An 11,979-nucleotide genomic window follows, 5' to 3' on the forward strand; every position below is an offset into this window, starting at 1 on the left:
ATAGAGCTCACACTACTAGCCGTAGAAGCATCAACGAGAGAACCCGAGTAGTTCTTGTTAAAGAGAAAGAGATATCTTATTATATTCCTTACTGTTACCATCTAATTTACGAATTATAGAATAGTGTAAAGCCTACGTAAAGTTACTGCGGCCCACTGAACTGTTTGTTTCTGTCGATACGTTTAACTTGTCCGAACATTATGTGTAGACGAATATACAATATTTGAAAATCTATAATATATTATAATAGCTTCCCTTTCACATTGATAGAGGTAACAATCCCTTTATCAAGAGACAAACGAGAGATCAGTTTACGATTGTTTGGCGCCCTTTTCAACAACTTAAAAATATTATTAATAAATTCTTCCATCAGTGTGTATGGTATTTAAAGGATGGGTGGAAAAACACACTATATGATTTATATATTTATACTTCGGCGATCGATTTCGGTTTACAGTGGAACCATCATCAGGCCAGCTGAAATTATCATTGATTAGGAATGCAAATTCTGGTATTTTTTACATTTTAGAAGTATTAAAAGTGAGGTTAAGTAATAACAACAAAAGAAGGAATAAACAGAAGCGTGCAAGCAAGCGGACATACCGTTTAGTAATTCAGCTGAAGTAACAACATGAAAAATTCTTGTTCATAATTAAAAAGACAATTGATCCTTAATTCCAATTTGTTGGCGATATTTAATGTATTTTTTGGAGCAGGCATTCAGTCTAGAAACCAGAAAGATGTTTGAACGGAAACAGAGGTGCGAGATTACGGTAAGGAAAGAAGTGTCAAGGTTTGGCGGGTAAATTCAAATTAAATGCAGGGAGTTATCAGCTTAAAAATGTTCTTGGATGTTCGGAAATCTGATATGTCATTTAGGAGGTTCGAGTCATTCTTTTTTCTCAATATCTCGTATTGCTCTAACAGGGTTATTTTGTGGTAGTTTGTTTCTTTATGTAAAATCTCGAGGTTATCAAAATTGGTGCTGTGATCTTTTTCCTTTAGATGTTCTCCAAGAGCAGATATGGGTCTATTTTTTAAATGTTCGTTAAATCTCTTTTTCATATTTCGAGTTGTCATTCCTATGTAAAAGGATTCGCAGTCTCTGCAGGAGATTTTGTAGACACCACTCATTTCTTCTTTCTCTCTTCTCTTCTTACAGTTAATTAATAAATTTTCTAGGGTTGCATGACTTCTGTAAGAAAGGGTGTAGTTATATTTCTTGAGAGTTGAAATTAATTTTGGATTTAAGTCTCTATAAAAGGGTATTGATATGAAACGATCGTTTGTTGATGTATGTGGGTATATCTTATCAATAATAATCTTTCTTTTAATGGAATTAAATATTGTATCCATGTATCTGTCAGAGTATTGATTATTTTCTCCGATCTGGTAAATGGTTTTTATTTCTTTTTTATAATTTTCTGTAGACATTGGAACGTTGAGGAGTCTCCTGAATAGAAATGAGAAGGCGGCTTTCTTTGCTGAAGGTGCGTGATATGAGTCGTGAGGAATTATTAAGTCAGTTTGAGTAGGTTTTCTGTAGATGTTATATGAGAAAATATTACCTTCTTCTAAGGATATTGTGAGGTCAAGAAAATTAATACAATTGGACACTGACTTTTCTAGAGAAAATTTGATTTTAAATTTTGCATTCATGAGGTCGAAGAATTCTGACAGCTCTTGTTCGGTGCCTGACCAGATAACAAAGATATCTTCTACGTATCTTCTCCAAAGGATAATTTTGTCACTATTTTGTAGTTGCATAATTTGTTTTTCTGCCTTGTCCACGTATGCGTCAGCTATGAGTCCACTGGATGGCAGGCCCATTGGTAGACCATCTTTCATCAGGTATATTGTGTTGTCGAAAATGAAAAAATTTTGTTCAGTAATCACTTCACATAGTTTACTTATGTTTTCTACGTCCGTATTATCTAGGTTTAAAACATCATCGGAGTTTATGTATTCCTCCAAGTATTCTTTAAGCACAATGAGGGATTCGTCTACGGGAATGTTGGTGTACAAATTTACGATGTCAAATGAAGCTATGATGTAATTTTTATCGGGATCTAATTCTGTCATCTCAATGTTCTTTATCAATTCAGAAGAGTTTTTAATTGAGAAAGTAGAACTGTATTTTAGTTTTTTAACATAGAGGCTGTTGACAAACCTGGAGATCTTGAGGCATGGTGAAGAAACAGCAGATATTATCGGTCTAATAGTTCTATCAGGTTTATGTAACTTGACCAGACTATATAGTTTAGGTACCGCAGGGTTCTTTTCTTTCATAGAGTGAATTGTCTCGCCAAATTTTTGTAGGGTTGGGATAGTATTTTTCAAAACATCGTTAACTCTGTTACAGTATTTCAAAAAAGGATTATTCCTACATTTAACTATTTCATTATCATCGAAAAACTTAAGGGTCTTTTCAACGTATAAATCTCTATTCAAAAGTACTAGACCTGCGTTTTTGTCTGCTTTAGTCATTATAAGGTTGTTTTCTGTAATTTTGTTTTGTAGTTTTTTAAGATTTTTATTTAAATGAACGTTTATTATGAGTTGTTTACGGTTGCACGCTCCCACCTCTCTGTCTTTGAAGGCTCTAAGGGTCTAAGGTTGTGTCTTCTGGTGAAGACACAAACAGAGAAAAATAAACACAACACAACACCAGATTTGAACCTTCACAGCTTTCACAGCAGGCTCACTAACCTCTCGGATATAAACTTTGATGAAGATGAAATGCGGATCCTAAACCTTGGACACAAATTTTCTCCAATACCCCGGTCTCTGGACGTTTTCAAGACTGCAATTGATATCGAAACTCAAGTCAGAAACAACCCCCATTTTGATGCTATCGCGGAAGAAGTAGCGGATACCCTTAGAGCCTTCAAAGACAGAGAGGTGGGAGCGTGCAACCGTAAACAACTCATAATAAACGTTCATTTAAATAAAAATCTTAAAAAACTACAAAACAAAATTACAGAAAACAACCTTATAATGACTAAAGCAGACAAAAACGCAGGTCTAGTACTTTTGAATAGAGATTTATACGTTGAAAAGACCCTTAAGTTTTTCGATGATAATGAAATAGTTAAATGTAGGAATAATTCTTTTTTGAAATACTGTAACAGAGTTAACGATGTTTTGAAAAATACTATCCCAACCCTACAAAAATTTGGCGAGACAATTCACTCTATGAAAGAAAAGAACCCTGCGGTACCTAAACTATATAGTCTGGTCAAGTTACATAAACCTGATAGAACTATTAGACCGATAATATCTGCTGTTTCTTCACCATGCCTCAAGATCTCCAGGTTTGTCAACAGCCTCTATGTTAAAAAACTAAAATACAGTTCTACTTTCTCAATTAAAAACTCTTCTGAATTGATAAAGAACATTGAGATGACAGAATTAGATCCCGATAAAAATTACATCATAGCTTCATTTGACATCGTAAATTTGTACACCAACATTCCCGTAGACGAATCCCTCATTGTGCTTAAAGAATACTTGGAGGAATACATAAACTCCGATGATGTTTTAAACCTAGATAATACGGACGTAGAAAACATAAGTAAACTATGTGAAGTGATTACTGAACAAAATTTTTTCATTTTCGACAACACAATATACCTGATGAAAGATGGTCTACCAATGGGCCTGCCATCCAGTGGACTCATAGCTGACGCATACGTGGACAAGGCAGAAAAACAAATTATGCAACTACAAAATAGTGACAAAATTATCCTTTGGAGAAGATACGTAGACGATATCTTTGTTATCTGGTCAGGCACCGAACAAGAGCTGTCAGAATTCTTCGACCTCATGAATTCAAAATTTAAAATCAAATTTTCTCTAGAAAAGTCAGTGTCCAATTGTATTAATTTTCTTGACCTCACAATATCCTTAGAAGAAGGTAATATTTTCTCATATAACATCTACAGAAAACCTACTCAAACTGACTTAATAATTCCTCACGACTCATATCACGCACCTTCAGCAAAGAAAGCCGCCTTCTCATTTCTATTCAGGAGACTCCTCAACGTTCCAATGTCTGCAGAAAATTATAAAAAAGAAATAAAAACCATTTACCAGATCGGAGAAAATAATCAATACTCTGACAGATACATGGATACAATATTTAATTCCATTAAAAGAAAGATTATTATTGATAAGATATACCCACATACATCAACAAACGATCGTTTCATATCAATACCCTTTTATAGAGACTTAAATCCAAAATTAATTTCAACTCTCAAGAAATATAACTACACCCTTTCTTACATAAGTCATGCAACCCTAGAAAATTTATTAATTAACTGTAAGAAGAGAAGAGAGAAAGAAGAAATGAGTGGTGTCTACAAAATCTCCTGCAGAGACTGCGAATCCTTTTACATAGGAATGACAACTCGAAATATGAAAAAGAGATTTAACGAACATTTAAAAAATAGACCCATATCTGCTCTTGGAGAACATCTAAAGGAAAAAGATCACAGCACCAATTTTGATAACCTCGAGATTTTACATAAAGAAACAAACTACCACAAAATAACCCTGTTAGAGCAATACGAGATATTGAGAAAAAAGAATGACTCGAACCTCCTAAATGACATATCAGATTTCCGAACATCCAAGAACATTTTTAAGCTGATAACTCCCTGCATTTAATTTGAATTTACCCGCCAAACCTTGACACTTCTTTCCTTACCGTAATCTCGCACCTCTGTTTCCGTTCAAACATCTTTCTGGTTTCTAGACTGAATGCCTGCTCCAAAAAATACATTAAATATCGCCAACAAATTGGAATTAAGGATCAATTGTCTTTTTAATTATGAACAAGAATTTTTCATGTTGTTACTTCAGCTGAATTACTAAACGGTATGTCCGCTTGCTTGCACGCTTCTGTTTATTCCTTCTTTTGTTGTTATTACTTAACCTCACTTTTAATACTTCTAAAATGTAAAAAATACCAGAATTTGCATTCCTAATCAATGATAATTTCAGCTGGCCTGATGATGGTTCCACTGTAAACCGAAATCGATCGCCGAAGTATAAATATATAAATCATATAGTGTGTTTTTCCACCCATCCTTTAAATACCATACACACTGATGGAAGAATTTATTAATAATATTTTTAAGTTGTTGAAAAGGGCGCCAAACAATCGTAAACTGATCTCTCGTTTGTCTCTTGATAAAGGGATTGTTACCTCTATCAATGTGAAAGGGAAGCTATTATAATATATTATAGAATTTCAAATATTGTATATTCGTCTACACATAATGTTCGGACAAGTTAAACGTATCGACAGAAACAAACAGTTCAGTGGGCCGCAGTAACGTTACGTAGGCTTTACACTATTCTATAATTCGTAAATTAGATGGTAACAGTAAGGAATATAATAAGATATCTCTTTCTCTTTAACAAGAACTACTCGGGTTCTCTCGTTGATGCTTCTACGGCTAGTAGTGTGAGCTCTATATAAAATTTGGTGGCGATGTCTCACAAAGTAAGGTAATAGATCTGACCTTATCATCCAACACGTAGTGTTACCAGGAAATGTGATTCTATAGTAAGCTCTACACAACGATGTCCAGAGTATGGGTTGCTCGAAGATTCTCCCAACTCTTTCTCTCTGAATTACAGCAAACATAAAGACAATCCACTGCTAAATCCCCTCGTTTCGTTCAGTTGAACGCAGGTAAAAAGGTAGGTAATCTTAGGGGCTCAGAAATTTCAATTCTTCAGGTGTTTTCCCGGTGGAAAAAGAGTCTCTAAAAAGGGAAAGCGTGATCCATTAGATTCTACAAAACTAAACACACATGATTGAAATAACAACTTACGATCTTCGACTCTCAAAATGCTCTACTCTTTTGGGTGCTGCCAAAATCGGTAATCTCCGACAAAATTCAATCGACAACCAGAAGGACGACTGGATTCCAAAATACAGCAAACTTTCTTGCAGAAATAATCCTCTTTCGAGATAGCACACAAAATTCTCTTCAAGAAACTCCCAAAAATTCCAGAACATTCGAATCGCTCCACAAAATGGTGTCTTTCGTACCAAAAAAACGTAGTTGTCATAGAGCCAAAAATCGATAACAGATCACAGAGACAAAATCGATGGCAGATCGCGGAAAAATCGATGTAGAAAACAAACGATGGGGCACGGATAGATGGCGCCAGGAGTGCGATATGCAGCGCGGGAAATTTTGAACGTGACATAGGTAACAGGTATGTTGTGCCATGTGTAAGGAATACTGGCATTCTTTCGGGATTTTCAATGACATCATTTATTGCGGAGGTCAATTTGTCATGCATGATCCAAAGTTTCTTGATCCAGAAGTTCTGTAATCCATCAGGCCCAGGTGCTTTCCAGTTGTGCAGTCCTCTGATATGATTTTACTTCTTCAATTGTGATCATGTCATGCTGCATCGGCTCATATTTTATAGCTTCAGATTTTTCCTCTTCAATCCATCCGTAATCTCCATTGAACTGAGGTTTCGTTGATAATTGTTCGGTCCAGAATTGTTCAATGGCTTCCTTTGGTGGTAACTTTCCATTTTCTCCATCCGACCCTGTGATTGACCGGTAGAAAGATTCTTCCGACTTTTCGAATGAATTATTGTCTCTTTTCCGGCTATAATTGCTTTTATATCTCCTCAGGCGTTCTGCATACAGACTTAATTTTTGCTTCAGAGTGTCGAGGCAATGGTGAGCTGTAGCATTCTCCGTCTCTCGTTCTGTGTGTGTCCTGTTTCTATCCATAATCTCTTTGGCAGCTTTCACAACCTTTCTTCCTCGATTCCCGTTCAAGTACTCCGTCAGTCGTCCAATGTCTCTTCTTAGCCTTTCTGTTTTGTGTTGAAGACGTTTCTGCCATGCTGGCGCGTGTAATTTGTGTAATTTTGGACCATCGTTGTTCGTTCGGCGAATTTTTGCCCCTATGGTTTTCGCTGTCGTTAGCGCTGCACAGTGAAAAACTAGATGCAGATATTCCAATTAACTTCCGTTCTGTAGATATTCAGGTAAAACGTCCTTATTCAAGATGTCGATTATAAGTGACAGTTTCTTGGATGTATTGAGTCGTGGAGGTGCTACACGATGAAGAGGATCTGTTCCTTCCAGTTCGGCAAAGTATCTCCTCATGTCAGAGTCAACTTGTCGGTGGAGCTCTTGCCTATCGTCCTGGTGTTCAGGCTCACTTGCGTTGCAAGATGGACTTTCAGTATCAGTTTGTTCTGCCTGTTGTTGCCCAGGCATGTGAATTTCATCAGAGGTGTTGGTGTTATTCTCTATTGTAGGTGGACGCTGAAGTTCTCGTTTAATTGCGTCGATTCGGGCCGTTGGTATTAGTTGATTTCTCAGAATTACGCGGTACTGGTCTGCCACTCGTTGTTCAGTGACATTGAGATTTGGGTAGGCGTTGCAGAATTCCTCATGGAGCCTTTTCCTATAGTTGTTCGTGTTCTGCCCTAGTCCCGTGATGGAGTTATACATGCGCACAATAGTTTCATTCATGGACGTTGTCCATTTCATGCGCTTTCTAACTAACCCCGCTTGGGTGAGCACTGGCTGAACATCCTGCGCAGCACCTTCAGCGGTTCGAATCGGCAATTGAATTGGACTCGTTGGTTTCTGTTCTTGCTTTGGAGCTGTAGCTTCTTTTGCAGCAGGAGCCCGCTTCTTCAACATCCCGCCACCGACGTCCCGCATGCTGTCATGTCCAGCGCCGGCTCCAGACATGCCCTGACGATCCCCAGGCAGCGACTTGTTTCCGAGGCTTCTCGTTATCACCATTTTCATGGGTTTGTGCTCCCCTTTCTCGGTTTGGGTGAGGGGTAGAGAAATCGGAGCAGAAAGAGCACCCCTATAAAGGATGTGAAAGAGAGAGGAAAAAGGAATGGGACTGCGGACAGCAGGCGTGGCTGGCTGCACCGTCTACGTCGTTACGATGGCTACCCGGCAGGCCATCTACCAGATAGCTGCCAGGCAGGCCAGACATTATTATTATTATTATTATATACTCAAAACTTTTCGGTTTCCCGGTTAAGACCTTGAAAATGAAATTCATGAAGTAGATAGTAGTGCTCCGTATAATTAGGGTGAAAACAAAAAATATCGATTCTGTACTTATATATGGGAACCTACATGGATTTCTGCATATACATCAGAGTCGTTAAATCTATTCAGGGACATTCTTTCTATAGTTTTATTTCCTCAGGAAAAACGTGTATACCATCTACAACGTGAATGTAAATGATGAAAAAGAATTCTCTAGAAATTATTAATTTTGAAATATTGTTTGGAGCAGCGAGATTTGAAACAAACTTAAGAATTGAAATACTCATGCGCTTCAATACTTGCTTATCCAGATAGTCATTATCTGTATCGATAACTTATACTTTTCAATTGTTGATATTTTATCATTTCATAATATCAGAAACGTTTGAAAAAATAAACAGTAATAAAGTATATTCTTTCTGTAAGAAAAATACTCTGGACAATTATCATTTAAATTCTCATATGTTTCATAAACTCATAATTATATAAAACACTCTATAATTTTAGGTATTTTTAGTGTTAGGCTCAAGTATCACAAAATAACAAAATATTTTATATGTTCTTTTTAGGTATCATAAATAATGGATTGAACACTATAAGTAAAATATCGCAGGAATTTGGACAGGTTGAAAAACAATCTCTTATGAATTCGCCAACGTTTCGGAACTATTTTGTTCCTTTCTCAAGGCTCATCATACAACTAATAAAAGTAACACTTTAAAATTGGTCATAGGAAGTTAAGGATAAATCAACAAACAGTCCGACGTGTGACAGTTAAATTGAACGAATGTAATACATTGATTCCATAGAAATTTTAAGTCACAGCAATCTAATATCGAATCAGACGACGGAACGGGCAATTGGGTGGTGGGGTGCTAGGGAGGGATGGTAGAGGGGCTATATAACAGCGGAGTAGATGTACAAAGTATTCAGTTGTGAATGTGCTTCGTGCTGCAAATATTGTGTTGTGGTTTACATTTTTTAACTTTGATACTATCAAATTTTATCGTTTCATACTTAAATATTTTTTTCATTGTGGAAGACGAGATGGACAGAAAGAAGATCTTGAGAATGGGATTGAAAAAATTGAAGTCTAAACAAATTGACTTGAGGAGAACAGTTCAAATCAGGAATTTTCTGAAGTCACATGTAGGAGAACGAAAAAGAGGAAATGTTCCGCAGAAAAAATCCGACACTCACGCTGCAAGAAGAGAAGGTAATCAAGATGAACATAGCCAAAAAGTCGTGAAGAAAATAAATTCTGATGTTGGAGAAAAAAAGCAGTATGTGTCGAACGGAAATCTGAGAAAACACTTGACGAGGTCTTTCATTCTGAAGGAGATTCTGAATATGACATCTATTAGAAGAAAAGAAGATCCTAATATCAAACTTTTCAATGTGAATGACTACATTGAGATTTTTAGGAAGAAGGAGAAACCTATAAAATGAAACTTTTGTAGGATTTGTAACTCCAGCCCGCGCTCTATATTCAAAATGAAATATTAACTTCGAAAAAAATTGAAAATTGTTAGATGTAGAGAAAAGACAACAGTACTGTTTTAAGTACTATGAGTAAAAGACTGAACGCTCCTTGACCTGCGATCAAGAAATAGAAAATTCATAATATTGGAGTGCAAGTCTGATATTTGAATTTACAGCATATTCTTAATGAAACATTAATTTTGAAAACAAATAAAAATTGATAGGGGATCATAAAAGTTAACAGTTAGTACTGTTTCAAGTACTATGCAAAAAAAAATCCACTGAACGCTTCTTGACCTGCAATCAAGCAATAGGTTATGTATGAATTCAGAGTGCAAGTCTGATATAATGAATCATTTATGATATAGAGTGTATTCTAAATGAAACATTAGGTTTGAAAAAAAATTAAAAATTGTTAGGTGTACTCAAAAGGCAACGTTAGGTCCCGTTCCAAGTACGGTATAAAAAAAATTAAAACTTCAAAATATGACCAGTTATACTAATTATCAGTAAAAATTAAGTAGGAGGATATCAAATAAGTTAGCCTTCGAATAAGGGCGATAAATAAACGAAATCAACTCAGATATATGAAAACCAACAACTGTTGATTTGTTTGTCCACTTTTATATCAATGTGTATTATGTTCTTGAATTAATTTCGTTTGTTTTGAGTTATTTCATCCTCTCATTTATTGAGACATTGGTTCACTATAACCAGGATAATTTCCAATCCTGCTTTTTTTGTCATTCAAGAACAACAATCTCTTATGAATTCGCCAACGTTTCGGAACTATTTTGTTCCTTTCTCAAGGCTCATCATACAACTAATAAAAGTAACACTTTAAAATTGGTCATAGGAAGTTAAGGATAAATCAACAAAGAGTCCGACGTGTGTCAGTTAAATTGAACGAATGTAATACGTTGATTCCATAGAAATTTTAAGTCACAGCAATCTAATATCGAATCAGACAACGGAACGGGCAATTGGGTGGTGGGGTGCTAGGGTGGGATGGTAGAGGGGCTATATAACAGCGGAGTAGATGTACAAAGTATTCAGTTGTGAATGTGCTTCGTGCTGCAAATATTGTGTTGTGGTTTACATTTTTTAACTTTGATACTATCGAATTTTATCGTTTCATACTTAAATATTTTTTTCATTGTGGAAGACGAGATGGACAGAAAGAAGATCTTGAGAATGGGATTGGAAAAATTGAAGTCTAAACAAATTGACTTGAGGAGAACAGTTCAAATCAGGAATTTTCTGAAGTCACATGTAGGAGAACGAAAAAGAGGAAAAGTTCCGCAGAAAAAATCCGACACTCACGCTGCAAGAAGAGAAGGTAATCAAGATGAACATAGCCAAAAAGTCGTGAAGAAAATAAATTCCGATGTTGGAGAAAAAAAGCAGTATGTGTCGAACGGAAATCTGAGAAAACGCTTGACGAGGTCTTTCATTCTGAAGGAGATTCTGAATATGACATCTATTAGAAGAAAAGAAGATCCTAATATCAAACTTTTCAATGTGAATGACTACATTGAGATTTTTAGGAAGAAGGAGAAACCTATAAAATGAAAACTTTTGTAGGATTTGTAACTCCAGCCCGCGCTCTATATTCGAAATGAAATATTAACTTCGAAAAAAATTGAAAATTGTTAGATGTAGAGAAAAGACAACAGTACTGTTTTAAGTACTATGCGTAAAAGACTGAACGCTCCTTGACATGCGATCAAGAAATAGAAAATTCATAATATTGGAGTTCAAGTCTGATATTTGAATTTACAGCATATTCTCAATGAAACATTAATTTCGAAAACAAAGAAAAATTGATAGGGGATCATAAAAGTTAACAGTTAGTACTGTTTCAAGTACTATGCAAAAACAATCCACTGAACGCTTCTTGACCTGCAATCAAGCAATAGGTTATGTATGAATTCAGAGTGCAAGTCTGATATAATGAATCATTTATGATATAGAGTGTATTCTAAATGAAACATTAGGTTTGAAAAAAAATTAAAAATTGTAAGGTGTACTCAAAAGACAACGTTAGGTCCCGTTCCAAGTACGGTATAAAAAAAATTAAAACTTCAAAATATGACCAGATATACTAATTATCAGCAATATCAAATAAGTGAGCCTTCGAATAAGGGCGATAAATAAACGAAATCAACTCAGATATATGAAAACCAACAACTGTTGATTTGTTTGTCCAATTTTATATCAATGTGTATTATGTTCCTGAATTAATTTCGTTTGTTTTGAGTTATTTCATCCTCTCATTTATTGAGACATTGGTTCACTATAACCAGGATAATTTCCAATCCTGCTTTTTTTTGTCATTCAAGAACATTGTTTTAGGGATTCATCTACTATTTATATCCTACAGATAATTGGAAAAATTTGCTCTTTTCAGTTTCACTAGTTATAATGGC

At 35.6% G+C, this 11,979-nt stretch overlaps 1 long non-coding RNA gene across 1 annotated transcript; it reads right to left on the bottom strand.

Moving 5' to 3' along the window:
- Window positions 1-414: 414 nt before the first annotated feature.
- LOC123321909 lies at window positions 415-1,181 on the bottom strand. The gene is made up of 2 exons (XR_006538975.1): window positions 604-1,181; window positions 415-477 (listed from the first exon to the last, which is right to left on the bottom strand). It is a non-coding gene; the product is annotated as an uncharacterized LOC123321909 (long non-coding RNA).
- Between the last annotated feature and the right edge of the window lie 10,798 nt (window positions 1,182-11,979).

Source organism: Coccinella septempunctata, chromosome X (genome assembly GCF_907165205.1).
Source record: "Coccinella septempunctata chromosome X, icCocSept1.1, whole genome shotgun sequence".
NCBI classification, from domain to species: Eukaryota; Metazoa; Arthropoda; class Insecta; order Coleoptera; family Coccinellidae; genus Coccinella; species Coccinella septempunctata.